The following is a 15,267-nucleotide window of genomic DNA, read 5'->3' on the forward strand; positions in this document are numbered from 1 at the left end:
ATGGTTGTGAGCCACCATATGGGTGCTGGGAACTAAACCTGGGTCATCTGACAAAGCTACAAATGTTCTTAATGGCTGTGCCATCTTTCTAGTCTTAATCCTTTATGTATCATTGACTTTGCATCAATAATTAAGTTTATCTTCCATATAGTGTTTTTAAAAATTCATTAATCATAAGCAGTTTTTCTGAAATGAGAGGGGTCTTTCTATTACTCTTGTGCATGTGTGCATGTGTGTGTGTGTGTGTGTGTGTGTCTGTGTGTGTGTGTGTGTGTGTGCCTTTGTGTGTGTGCCTCTGTGTGTGTGTGTGTGTGTGTGTGTGTGTGTGTGTGTGTGACTGTGGGAAAACATGTATTTACATCCTTTTAATTTTAAGTAATTTAAGGTATTAAAATATTTTTATGTTTTTGATACCTTGATTTTTTATGTAGGAGCTTTAGTTTTTTGACAGTGTTCTATAAGCCATTGGTGACATAGGAGAGAAATATGTGTTTTGTTGCTACACGGAGAGGAGATTCCAGTTAGTCTTTATTCTTTGACACAGGCAATGACTTTAAACCCTTGAACAAATCTGAGGCCTGTTTCTTTCTTATAACCCTGAAGTACATTACAGTATTTGCATAATGGTAAAGATCTTTAAAAATAGAAATATAAACTTAAAGAAGGAAAAAAAAAACAGCTGGAAAGTAGTTAATACAACTGAGCTTTTCTGCAGTTATTAGTACTCCAGAAATAGCTCACCAAGTTGCATTATCTATTTGAAAACTCTGCAATATCTATTTTTAAAAATCTGATCAGTAATCACATCTCTAATGCATCAAATGTTAAACAAGCCCTCTTCAGGAGCCAGATGGTGTTGGGATTTTTGTATATAAAGCCCACGTGTCATAAAATGGTCATGGCACAATACTGGAACACAGAAAAAAAAAATGCTTTTCAGAGTAACTTTTGTAATAGTGACTGTGGGTGATAGAGATGAAGAACTTGACACTTGCTCCTTTGTAGATGCAGGTTTATGCCATTACCTGTTCATCGGAGGCTTCCACTTCTTCTTTACAGCCGATTGATTTTGAATTTTTCAAACTGATTAATGTTTTCATTTGAATGGTAATGCTGACTCTGCAGAAGATGTGATCTTTTAATTAGCAGATGCTGAGATTAGCGCTGGGGCTGAGCAGTAATTAGCGTTTGTTCTTAGTGCAGGAGCACACTGAATACTGCAGCAAGTACAGCTACTGTGCTTCCTTGACAGTGGCTCTTTAGAATGGCTTTGCCAGACAAGTTAGAAATTCCTGACACACTAATCACGTTGGGACCTAACATTTTAGTAAGGATAGATCACCACCCAAGAGAAAAGAAATGTCATTTCTATCATGTTATCTATATTTATAGGTAGGGTTTCATTTTCAGGGCTTATCTAAATGTCTCATAACAGAAGTAAACAGTTTAATGTGTGTGAAAGTATGATGTCTAATGTTTGTGTAAGAGATAGAGTGAGCATGTGAATATGTCTTGAAAAATTCCAAAGCCTTTACACAGTTTGCTTCAATTAGTAACACCCATTCCATTTCCATAGTTATTTTGAGGATCAACCTAAAATAGATGGCTCTCAGTTACAGAAAGGAGGAAAAAGAGGTAAGAGTTGGAGGTTGGTTTCAAGCAAAGTCACATTCTAGGGAAAATTACCCAACAGCTCAATTTCAGTAGACTCATCTTCAGAATGAAGCTGGAAAGAATTACTGTTGAAAATAAAGCAGATATTTAATTAAAAGCATACAATCCATATTAATAATGAGTAATGGTCATTGGTAAAAGTACTAGCTACAGTCATCAGTGCTTACTGCCGTAAATCGCCTACGAAAGCTACAGAAATGGATGTAGTGTGTTTATTTCTCAAACAAAATGACCTTTGAACACCTACCAGTTACAGAATACCCTTGTTTTGAACTGGCCACATTTTGTACAATCTTGGATGTATAATGTGCACCCCAGCCTTCACTGCGCAATGCCATTGGTTCTACTCATTGGTAGAAAGTCATTCTTCAAGTCCTTCAAGAGGCTGGGTGTCCTCTCTGAAAGTGCTCCTGGGACGTGTTTGCTATTGTTTCTGTTTTGTTTTCAGTCGTTTATGCAACAACTGGGAGAGGAGTAAAGTTGAGTTGGAACAATGAAATATTCATACAGATCCATGGCATTTTGTCCACCTACACAATGCAGGGTGTATTTTTAGGGCTCTGATGGTAGACAGAAGGGTGCTGCATAGAGGATAAACATGTGGTTTATTGCTTAATGTGTATCAAACTACAACATCCGAAGGTTTAGCCATTATTATTTAAAGAGTAAGTTATTGCTAATCCCTGGAGACTAGAGATACCCCCCATTCCATTGATGGCTATTAAAATGGCCCTAAAGTAAATGCATTTGCATTTGTTACTATGGATGCTGCTCTCCCGGGAGACAACAACAAGAACACTTAAAACTCTTGAGTTAGCAGGATGATTGACTGTCCAAGTCTCCGTCTCCTTTCCTTGCTGCCTGCCTACTTACATACAAACAGTGAAAGAGAAACAAAACAAGTCACAGTAGACTCCTAAGGGAAGAAAAAGGAAAAACAGGAAAGCCAAAAGAGATACATTTTGCATCCTAAAAAAAAATGTATAAGTGCTATTTGAATTTAAGAAATTTTTTTTAGCGTCAAAAGGAACTGTGATTCCATTCCTATACCAGGTATCACTTTATTCTTAAAACAGTAAAATAAAACAACAATGAAATGGAAGTGTTGTTAGTTAGGAATTAGAAAATAGGTTCCTGAGACAGAGCTGGCTGTTTAGTTTACACCAGTCAGTCAGAGTATCTGTTTGCTTGAGTGCATCCTAGGAGACCTCGTCAGATTTCAGATCTACTTGTTAGGGTTGTTTTAGCCCATTTGTGCTACTGTAGCCAAAATACTTGAGCCTGGCGTGTTTGTAAGTAATAGAAAATCCCTTTTCACAGTTCTGGAAATTGGGTAGGTCTAGAGAATATAGGGTTTGTTGTTGTTGTTTGTTATTGGAGACAGGGTCACTCTGTTTAGCCTTGGGCTCACTTTGTAGATTGGGCTGGCCTCGAACCCATGGGGGACCTGCTTGCCTCAGTCTCCCTAAGTGCTGAGATTCCAGGCCTGTGCTACCACACCTGGTTTAGAGATTATGACTTTAGTGAGGGCTCCTCCTGGATTCTAGAGTTACTGTTTGTGTCCTCCTATGGCAGAAAACAAACATAGTTCTGGCTAGAAAGAAGAAAAGCAAGAATATTCTGGCTACTTTTTCAGAATCCTTTTTTTGTTTTTGTTTTTGTTTGTTTTTTTGAGACAGGGTTTCTCTGTATATAGGCTTGGCTGTCCTGGACTTGATTTATAGACCAGGATGGCCTTGAATTCACAGAGATCCTCCTGCCTCTGCCTCTCAGTGCTGGGACCACAGGCATGCACCATCTCAGCCAGCTTCTTAGACGCCTTCTAGTGTGCTTCATCACACAGTTTTCAAGGCTCGGCTTTCATATCTTGTCCAACATTAAAGACACCCCTCCTTATAACCTCACTGGCTCTTAGACTCCAATGCAGACTGTTTTTCTGATCTTGCAAGATTTGTGTTCTCATTTGTGCATTTTCTTATCCTTTATTTGGAGATACTAAGAACAGAAAACATAGCCTCACTCATAGCCAGCAAGCACTCTGCCACTGAGTGTCAACCCTCCACAAGTGTAATAGAGAATATCACCCACTTGTCAATGTAAACCTTCCTGGAACATATGTAAAGCAGGACAGATTGTTCAACATTCCTTTTCTTCTTACTTTATTAATGTTGAAATAAGACCTGCCTGCTGAGCTGTGTTTTCCACATTAATGGACCATATATTTCAAAGCAGGATTTAAGGAAGTTTAATTGACACCTAGAGCTGATAAAGATGTTTCTGTAGGGTCTGTAATCTATCTATCTATCTATCTATCTATCTATCTATTTTTATTTCTATCTTCGTCCCTCCCTCCCTCCTTCCCTTTTTTCCAGACATGTGTCCATTAATTCTTTTTTCTCTTTGTTTGTATGTATGGTATATGTACATGTGCTCCCATGTGTGTGTATGTATGTAGGTCAGAGGTCAATATAAGATGTCTTCTGTCACTCTTTGAAACATTATTTGGAAACAGAAACACATCAATTTGGTTAGAAGAGCTGGCAGGAAAAATCTCAGGGATCATTCTGTCTGTATTGTGTATAACACTGAGGTTCGGTAAAGAAGATTGCTTCTGGGAGAAGGGGAGCCATGGCTCTGGGTTGGACTGAGGGGCACAAATTTGACTTGGCGAGTTGCTTGAGAAAGAGAAAAAGGAGGGCAAGTAGGTGAGAGGGGCTGGGGAGATGGGAGTGGCTCTTTGGGAAGAGTTAGAGGAGGAGTGGGGACGAATATGGTCTCATTTCATAGCACAAAATTCTCAGAGTTACTAAAATTATGAAAGACAGAGAAGATTGTGTTAGATGTTTCTATGAACATCTAGGGTTGATGCTTTAAAAAAGATTATGTGGTCCAGTCGGGATTCCAGAAGACCTTGACTGATAAGCAAAGACTCTTTGTTAACATTATTAGAAATTTGAACACCTTGTAGATTTTTGAATTAGGCATCGACATATTGAACTACTTTCATCAGTTCCCTGCTTGCACAGATTAATTTATAATTGCCTTAGAATTGCTTTTTAAATAGTGCTTGTTTTTATATCTGATGTTGGAAAGAACACACTTTCCAACTGTACTTTCCATATTGAATTTGCAAGTTATTTAGAAACTCAGAAAATGAACTTTGAGTTGGTTGGTGAATTCTCACACACATTTCTTTTAAATCTGAATCTTCTGATGTTTTAGCTATCTATTACTGAGAGCATAACAAGATAGTCCATCAATTCTTGCAGTTTGGATGCTCTATTGCACTGCTTTGCTTACTGTTGTTTGGTTGGTAAAAAATATGCTACATGTTGCATAGTGCATCTCGGAGCACAATACATTGTTTTGGTATTTGCTGTGTTTTTTTTTGTACTGTATTACTGGTCATGTACTTCCTTTCGTTCTATTATTCTTTGAGTATAATCCCAAATGGCCCAAATGCTGGCTTCTGCCTCTGTTTTTGTGCTTATTTGCACATTACTGCTTCTGTCACAAACTCCAGTTGAGGCCTCCTAGTGTTCTTTCCCTTGGGATTTATTATACTCTGCCTCTACACAAACTCTTGTCTTTACCCAGGGCACCGTCTCTCACCCCACCCTGTTTCCCAGGCAGCACTTTCTCATTTTATTTGCTTCATTATCTGTTTAATATTTGGCTCCCCATGCCTATTGTACACTCAGTAAGAAGATGATTGAATCTATTATGTGGCACTGTTGTATATCCATTGCCCACAGAGGACTAAGCTTGTAGTTGGTGTTCAGTGTTAAATGAGGTGAACGGATGTCTTTCAGAAAGATTAGGTTGTGCTCCAGTGTTTCTTAAACACACAAGTGTTAATTGCAATAAGGAAGCCTGTAAGCTGTTTGGGAATCTCCATAACTTTTCAGAATTATTCCATTTTTCTTATATATTGATTTATATTTGAAACAAAAGGGCACATATAATACTTTACACAGTGACTGTTGACCTTTATGTTAGCTTGGCCTTAAGATTAATGTCAGGAGCGACCCCCCCCCCAAAAAAAAAACTAGGTCTGGATGTGTCACCAAGGAGTTTCCCAGTGAAGCAATTGTATAAATTTTCATGAACATTAGACCAACAGTGAAGACAGTAACAGAGAAACTCCCAGAATACGTTATTATTGCCTGAAGGCTGTTGGCAAACAGTTTTCCACTGAACTGCTTAGAAATGTGCTTTTATTTCTTGGGTAAACAGAATATACAGGGGCTTTCATTTTCAAAGACTGTCATGCTCTTACTACCTTATTAATACATTCTTGGATGCTAGTATTTAGGTTAATATTAAAGTAGATATCAGCTCTGATTGAATTTGAGAAGCAAATTTATGATTGAGTTATTGAAGAGTTTATGCATGTAAGACACTCTCCCTAGGCATGTTAGTTAGTGTATGGACCTGGGTTTAAGGAGTCTGTTGGAAAAAGGAAAGTGGTATACTAAGTTTGTAAATAGCATCAGGAACACTGAGGGGAAATAGTTTCGATAAGGCAACTCACTGAATAGTCACCAAAAGAGGTGAGACTAACTATGGATAGCTATAGATAAGCAACGTTCCAGCAAGTGAGTTGGTAAGGCCCCTGTGTCCCTTCTGTGTATTGGTATAAAGGTTTGATGTTCAAAACAAATGGGAAATAAATAAAAATATCAGTTGATGATTAAACTAAGCGATCTACAAGTAGCAGACCTCAGCCACAGACTCAGTCTAGACCTGGTGTCAAATGGCCTTCTATACGCTCCTCCCTCAAGATGAAAGTTAATCCAAGCTGAAGCAAGGACATATTTAAGTCATGTGTGACTTGACATTTAATTCCATTCTTTTGCTGAACTGAAGAGTATTGACATCAGTGACAAACTTTCAAGGTCTCTCCATAAAGTAATTTCTCCTCTCATGGGCATTGATAACTAATGAATGAAGAAATCACCTACTGTTTTATTTCTCTTGGGAGAAGTTTGAGCATGAGAGAAGAATGCAATCCTCTAACAGTATGAATATAAGCAGCTTATGTTTAAATGAACATCATTGTAATAGTTAAGTTAGAAATTTTTATTTCTAAAACTGACATTTCATTAAAGACTTTATTTTATTTTGAAGGAAACTATTTAATAACACAGTTTTGGTCCTCTTTCTTAATAAAAATTGTGTCCGTGGAAACTGACAAGTAATATTAAAAGGCTATTGTGTCTGATTTTGAATGAAACTTAGGTTGATTTTAACACTGTCATTGTAAGATCAGTTAAAGATATTGTTTCCCTATGCCATCTAATAAAACTAACTACATTATTAGGACTGATTTTTTTTTTCAGCTTAACTTAACTGTTGTTGTAATATTATAGTGAATTACTGTCCATGGATTTATTAACTTTTTTTCTCTATTGTAAGCTAAATTTGTATAGCATTTTAAATATACCATTACTTGACAGAATGCAAAGACTAGGATCTTTCATTACAATCAGATCTGCTTAACTTTCCCAGGCTGTCATATTTTATAGAATGAAAGTTTGCAGGTTATAGAGTTCAGTTTGAGACCTTTATCTGTGAAAGTTTAATAGCTGTCTCCAGTAAACACGGATTTATGTAGTAGTAAATATGATTAAAGGGGAGGGCTTGTTTTTTTTATTGATCTTCCAGTAGAGCGGTGTGGATTAAGCTTGCATATCAGGTCATCTACTCTCCGCACATTTTTTACTTCTAAAAAAGTTTTGTTTATATAAATAACCATTTGATAGAATCTAAGTAAAAATGTCATTTGAACAAAATTATGAGCAAGATGCAGATTCCTTTTCTACAAGATCTACATTACTAGCAAACAAGAATTATAAATTGGACATTCTTATTTTCCTTTCTACACAGATATAGGCATGTGTAAATATATAAATTTATGCTCTTTTACATGAGTTTTTATTTCTGGTGATGAGAAAATTGAACTAGCATTTCATAAGGTTGTTATGCAATGAAGGAAGGCTTGTGTAAAGTACAGCCATTTCTTGCTTTATCAAGATGGCTATTCCCTGAGGTGGGTAACTGGAGACATACAAATGGAACCAGCCCCCATTAGAACAGTTTCTTCCTCCGTAGAACTTGGAGTTCCAGCCGACCTAGGATGGGGTCTGAACAGTAGCCAGCAGTGGTGGGCATGAAGACAGTCTTTACAGTGCGTTTGAGTGTGCCCTGATGACATGGCTGCTGTGATTTCTGTGCCTCTCTCTCTTTGTCTGCTCTTGTTTACGTACTCATGTTTGCACGGTGAGCTTTAAACTCAGATTTTTTTGGTTCTGTGTACTAATTTGCTTAGAGATAAGTGAAGGGTTTAATAAAAGTAGGGCATTTCTCCACATAATCCTCTTCTTTTCCTTACTCTTCTGCAGATGCTGGATTGAAGAGCCGTCCTGAAAACCGGTGAGTGGGTTGTGCAGTGCCTGGTGAAGAAGTAGCATCTTGGGCATTGTGTTCCTCCCTCTCTCTCTCTCTCTGCTTCTCAGCCTCTTCTATCTGAAGCACGTTCAGTTTTGCTCTTTCCTTTGGCTCCTTTCGACAGACTGTCAAGGACAGTGGAAGAAAAATCAGACAGACGTGTGGATCAGTGCTATTACACATGTAAGGGTTTCAGCCTTCGCTGAACCTTTGAGTGCTAGTCAGCAAATCCTTCCTGTCTCCCTGTCTGCTCCCTTTCTCATCTATCATGTTCTTTGTGTTTGCATGTGCTGGTTCTTTTCCTGAAATGCTCTTATAAAAGGTTTCCTTATAAAGGAAGCCTAGTCATCCTTAAGTAGGCACTGGCTGCTACCTCAGTTTACTAAGTTTTGCAGTCTGTGGCTTGCTTTTGCATACCCCTTCCCTTGGCATAATCTCTGAGACAGTGATTTACTTTCTTTGTGCTGTTTTGATGTGCCAGTCACAGTATGGTCATTAGGGAAGGTGTTACATGAAATTACTGAAGGCCCATGCCCGTGCTTTGCCAGTTGTTTATTTGATGATGGTGTGGAACATGGTCCACACTACACTGGTTGGCTAAATGATCAGTGCCTGTAAAAATGTCATCCACAAAATGCTTCCTGCTAGACAAGCAAGTGCCCTCATCTGAAACTCTGTCACAATGCCTTCCTGTTTTTATTTTGAACACAGCGATAGCGTTAAGTAGGGAGAGAGAGGAAGTAGTTGAAATGATAGTTTTGCTTCCTTACTTTCTGATATGATAGTAACACTTTCTAGACCATATTTCTGAAAAGACATTTCAGGTTATTGGATTCCATAATATCTGAAGCCGATCTGGCCACAGTTTGTTAGGTTTTGTATGTTATCAATCATTAACTTCCTTTGTGTTTCTTTCACATTCTTATCACAGCTTTTAATGTTACTGTCTTTTTGCCCCCTGACTATGGATATCCTGTATATGAAATCTACAATTCTTTTAATTCCTTATTTTCATCAGCTACTTGCCACCTGTTGAGACAACAGCTGACTGTTTTTTTTTTCCTGTAGGGAAAGGGTGGAGCTCTTGAGCTTGCCTCACAGCTGCCAACAGCTTCTGACTCTGCTCCCTCACTGCCTTGAAAACCCAAGCCCCTTATTTGTAAAACAGCTCAGCTGCTCTCTGTTTTTTTAACAGGTGATAGGGAAGAAGAGCTCTTGATAGAGTAGCGAATAATTGGGCCAATTATAGGGGAAGGTTGGTGGTGGCTGACAATATATCAGATGTCAGCAGTGAATTTATCCATTGCTATGTTTCCATATATTAAGGACCGTTAATTGGTATACTTTATTTAAAACAAAACATACAAACCCAAAGAGCACTTGTTGTCATGTGGGTGGGTTTTCTTGGTTTCATCATACATTTCTATTTACATATACCATAATTTCATGGTGTATAAGACAACTGGGCATATAAGACAACCCCCAACTTTTCCAGTTAAAATATAGAGCATGGAATCTACTCACCGTATAAGACTACCCCTCTTCCAATGCACACTCTGCACAGCAGACTGGGGCATGTGTCTATTTGACGGCAGGGCACAGACAGCCAGACGCTTTATTAAATGCCAGCAGACAGCCAGTGCTAGCCTACACTGCCCTGTTAAGGTGCGATTCACACTCAACTAGAAGACACACAGCCCTTGGAGTCAAATGGGTGGGTTCTGGTGGAGAGCCAGTCCACACTTATGTTCTCCACCTTGAGGTACATGAAGTTGTGTGAAGCTTGCTCCTCCCTCCTCATATACCCCCACAGAGCAGGAAATCGGCCACAGCAGCCCCCACTATATGCACAGGACATAGGAAACCAGGGGAAGCAAGCGGTGGATAAGTGCCAGGCATATAAGATGACCCCCAACTTTGGCAAGAATTTTTCAGGGGAGTTAAAAAGTTGTCTTATACACTGGAAAATACAGTGTATATTTCATTCGGGACTTGACGTCATTGACTTACTATGACATCTTGGTCTAATGCAGATTTTATTTTGTTCTATCCAACGTGAAAGAGACTTACTGCTCCCTAACTATGAAGTTTATAGCTTTCATTTAGCCAATTTTATAACCCACTTTACACTATAGCATTAGTTCTTCCTAAATGAGATTTCAGTGTTTGTATGACTGCTAATGACTCAAAATAGAAATTAGCTCTTCTTGCTATTAATAGAGTTACTAGTTTTACTGCACCAACATTTATCATATGCTTATGGGAAAGATACACTTCATAGTATATAACCTGACACAAATTTACAATGCTTACTATACTAATATATTGATTTCCAAACAAATAATATTTGTGATAATATAACAGTACAAGATTTTCTTTATACAAGAAGACACCTGAATTTATATATATTTGAATAAACTTATAATGAAAATATGCTTCCAGTGTATTTGAAACAACCCCTTTTTAAAGCTGACTTGTTCTAGCTAATAATTGGCACATAAAGTGCAGCAGGAAGATGCGGTAGTGGCCGCAGCACATGAAGAGATGCCCTGGGGCAGCCTGATGATGCTTTCATAAAGAGCTGTCCTGAGTGCTTTCCTAAGTACACACCAAGATGTATTTGTATGATGATATGTGTAGCATAGATTCTATAAATAATATCTCATTCTTTTCTGAAAGCTCAAGAGGCATAGAGCTTTTTAACAAAGGGGATGTAAACCTTCGGTAAATAAGTGATCTGTATCAGTTGTGATGGTAGTTAAAAATTTCTCAAGTGTTGAGTAATCATTATGTCTTTTTTTAGATAGAAAAAAAGATACCAAAATTCTGAATGAGTATTAATATGCCATCAATTCAGGAACAGTGGCGTGCTGAGTGGAATCATTCTCATTTGCCTGTCTCTGTATCTTAGCAGTTAGGGAAAGTGCTGTTACAGAGGAAAGTTTTTTGGCTCTCTTATAGATTTTTCAGATTACCTTCTAAAGCCGACTCACGGTGAGTTGTTGAAATGCTTCATTTCAGAGAGTTGCATGTGAGCAGGCATGCCTTAAATTGAGAAGTTAAATTAAATTACTGCTTATGTAACATTTCTTTCCAGCTCGGAATCTAATGTCTATTACTTCCGAAGCACTCGTCAGTGATTTTATTTCTGCCGTCTTAGTCCATTTATTGTTTCTTGAAGGTAGCCTAAGAAACAAAATTCACTACTGTTTTGTAATCAGTTGGATTTAAGAGAAAATGCTGAGTTAATATTAAACTATCAGTTGTCTTTGGTTGTAATTTGATAACATATCAAAACTTCATATGGTATGACTTGTAGGTATTTATAATGGCTCCCAGCCACAGTATGAAGTCAAAAATCTTCAGTATTCTTGCTATTTGGACAACTTAAATTTCGCTATTTTGTGTTTGTCTAAAAATACCCTTTCGTCTTTGAGACACCAACCAGTTTTTCATCAGCAACTACACCTAATCAATTTCAAAGAGAAGAAAAAGAAAGCCTGAGCCCATTTTGAACATTATTTCTCCTCGAAAATGTTCTGAGGCTGGAATTTATTTCACAGTCGCAGCTAAGCAGGCTCTCCTGGCCTGAAAAGAAGGGGATGAATACTGTCTAAATCTACTTTAGAGGAGAGCTTGTTTATCGAGCTCCGCCTCATTTTCTTTTATCTGTCACTGTGTAAATAATAGGTAGAATTTCTCACTTCATTGTATTGTACGTGCACAGCATACAGCTTGGCATCAGCTAACTGTAGCAATTTTCATTCTTCCTTGGCTCCTCTATTTTTTTTCCCTGAGCTCCCTTACCCATCTCCCTTTGCCTGCACTATGATCCAAGCAGTATCATATACTTTGAGCAATGAGGTTCCTTGTGCCTGTCTTTGCATTGACACATTCATCCTGAAAAAATGAACTATGGGTTTCTTTTGGGATGAGATAAGATGCAGTTTGCTCTTAGGTATAAATTGAATTATTTTTTTGGAGCTTTGAATATTTTGAGCAGCATTTTTCCCCCTGTAAAGCCCATTCATAATGTTTAATTGTGTCTCTTGGCATTTACCAAAACTGCAAACATATTAAAGAATTAAACAGCCTGGAAATGTATTTCTGTTCTTTTTAAAAGGAAGTTCAGTCGTGAACAGTTTGTGGCTCTGGGCTGTCACCATGATCTTCAGAGACTATAGCTGTTGTATTCTCCTTTTTCTTTAACATGTTTTCTGTGCCTTTACTTCTCAGCATCATGAAGTGAGTAGCTTCTGGCGTAATAGCTGTCTTCTTTGCATCCCATATTGCGGGAAGGAAGCAGAATGGAGAGGAAATGGGAATGTGTTTTATAGCTGAATCAGCACCTTCCAGGAAATTCTGTGCAAATGCTTAGGATGATTCTCTTTCACTTCTTAATACAGCTTCAGGTCCCAAATGGGAGAGTGGGAGGTGGGTTCCTTTAGCTTAGGGTATTGTCCATTAAATAACCAGAAGGGAGTGTGGTATATTAGTTATGTAGCTGTTGCAGCCCTTGCTCATGTCCTTGGTGAGTTCCTTGGGAAAAGGGTAGGTCCAGCTTGCCGTCATGATCCTTGCTCCTGTGCTTGATGAACTCTATAGTCTGGTCTCAGTTTCCTTGTCTTTCAAGTGGACAAAACTGTGCCATCCTCATGGTTAGTGTATAAGGACTTAGAAAGACAACAATGGCTACTTTAACACAGTTTGTTTATCATTAGGACATGAAAACCACAGATGTCTCAAGTCTTTTTGTCCTGACGATGGCCGCCCCCACCCCATTAGCTTGTGAACTTGTACTTTTAGGGTCTAAGATGGGCTTTGTTTTGCAAGTGGTACCTGTACCTGTTCTCTGTTCCGTAATGCCTTACAATGCAGTGTCGTCATTTTCCTCCCAAGTTATGTGCACTGAGAACTGAGAATGGGGTATTCATCATTTCTGTGATCTGGAGAAAGATTTAACAAAGGGATAATTAATATCATGGAAACAAATCGCTGTAACTAAGGGAGCCGAATGCTCTTTTGGGAAGTGTGCATAGACCTTGGGCGAGTGATTGGACTGTGTCTTCGTGAAAGGAACAGTTCCATTGGCTAATCTGAGGTCCTTCATCCGTCTAAGGAAGTATTGATTGTGGTCCCCTTCACTCCAGGACGTTCACATACTCACCTTTTGCTGTTTGGCGTCTATAGGTGGTAACGCTATGGCTTTGCGGCGCTGCTACACTTCATACCGTCTGTTTCTGCTGCCTGAGATTGCCATTTGTCTTCCTCCACTTCTAAAGACGAAAGCTTATTCAGGTGTACCCACTTCCAGTAGATGATCCAGACAGCAAGAGAATTTAGGGACACGTTAACACAGTTGAGCACGCGTGTGTTTCTTCCACGTACTATGTTACTAATTGTGGAGTTCCCCAGTGTAACACGAAAAGGATCCTGATTCTGATTTTTTTTTTTACCCCTAGCCTTTAGGACACTAGTAGCTACATGGTCTTACAAGGGTTTAGTGTTCCTATTTAGAAGATAAGAATATTTCAGTGCATGTTTTATGGGACATATACAGAGATATTATTCATGGAAAGTGTTAATGTTATATCTGGCAGGCAGATCGTTAAGCATGCCACTCTGCTATTGCTGCTGTCACTACCATAGAAATGGCCCTAGGAAAGATCATTTTTTTTTTTACCGGTTGCTTCATAACAGAATATCCCCAAAGTTATGGGTGACACAGAACACAAGCTAGTTTGTTCTTGTCACATGTGTGTAGAATTGTGAAAGGGCATGACTCTGAAATGGTGGAGGGAAGTAGTCAACATGCTTGTGTGTTTTAGATTTCTGGGGTGCAGAATCATTTAGAGGTTCTTTTATTCACATGCTTGTTTCTGCGATGTGTTGATGTAAGGACTGGGCCTAAGTTGAGCTGATTAGAGTATGGACTTGAGGTCACTCCCTGTGGTTTGGAGTTCTACCAGTTTGACATCTGTGCTTGGAGGAGGAAACATTTAGATGTCATCCCAGGTGACCACAAAAAATGCGTGATATATGATGCTTTTACCTCAGAAGACTCATAGCATCATTTCTGCCATATTTTCTTTATTAGAATATTCAGGGTCCAGCTAATGGAAGCCAAGAAGAACACAAAAGTTAGAGTTCATGAGGAGACTCCAGTGTCAGACACTTTGGAGACATATCAAGGTCCTCTATCTGCTTGTTGTACAGGGATGAATGGAATAAGCACCAATTATTTTTTAACTTTTCCCCATAAATTATTCTGAAAAATATAATACCCTCTATCCAGTATTCATGTGATATATGCAGGAAGTTAAAGTCCTTAGTGAAAAGGATAATATAAGTGTAGCTTTTATTCTTGTTAATCTTGGAACTGTACACTTACAGATCTAGGGTTATAAACATTAGTTTGAACTTGAAAAGTTATCGTAGGTCTCATGAGGGTAGCTTTAATTTTCATTTATGTAAGTTTATCTTACTAGGGCTTTAATAAAGAACAAGTTGCCTATTTTTAAAGTACGTAGTACAGTATCAGACATCTAGGCTCATTATAGGTATTCCTTCACTTTAAGAAGCTGTAGACATTGTAACAGCTAATAAGGAAAGGAAGCATGCTATTCTGTCACTGTATTTACTGACTGTGTATCACTACACAATTCCTCTAAGTGCTTTCTCTAAAGATTTGAAAAACAAAAGGAACGTTGATACATTTGTTTTTGTTTTGTTTTGTTTCCAGACAGGGTTTCTCTGTGTATCTGTGACTTTCCTGGACTTGCTTTGTAGACCAGGCTGGCCTCAAAACTCAAAGAGATCCAACTACCTCTGCCTTCGGAGTGCTGCTATTAAAGCCATGGGCCACCACTGCCCAGCTTCATTTGTTCTATTTTTTTGATGCAGTTTTAATGCCAAGTTCATTATAAAGAAATATTTAAGTGAGTTCAATTTTTGTATGGCAGTGATTGTCTATTCTTAAGTTATGTCTACTGGTAAGGGTGTAGTTCTAATTCAGATGTAATTCATTAATTTTCCAAAGTGATCCCTGTCATTGATGTGGAGGCTGCAGCATGTCAACTCACTCAGTTAATAAATAGCTCACTTGGTCATTCTATGTCCTGGACGTTTTCTGTTGGGATTTTA

General features: G+C 38.4%; 1 protein-coding gene across 24 annotated transcripts in view; it reads left to right on the forward strand.

Annotated features, from left to right (window-relative positions):
• The window catches only part of ADGRL3 (adhesion G protein-coupled receptor L3), a 737,803-nt gene that overhangs the window by 38,216 nt on the left and 684,320 nt on the right, over positions 1 to 15,267 (forward strand). For 23 of the 24 annotated variants that reach the window (XM_084758697.1, XM_084758684.1, XM_084758710.1 and 20 more), the window contains exon 2: positions 8,079 to 8,109. The exons of the other annotated variant lie outside the window; for it this stretch is intronic. The gene's annotated coding sequence lies outside the window, so the exon portion shown is untranslated. The remainder of the gene's footprint in view (positions 1 to 8,078; positions 8,110 to 15,267) is intronic. 24 annotated transcript variants of the gene reach the window in all.

Source organism: Acomys minous (assembly GCF_964271855.1).
Source record: "Acomys minous genome assembly, chromosome: 15".
NCBI classification, from domain to species: domain Eukaryota; kingdom Metazoa; phylum Chordata; class Mammalia; order Rodentia; family Muridae; genus Acomys; species Acomys minous.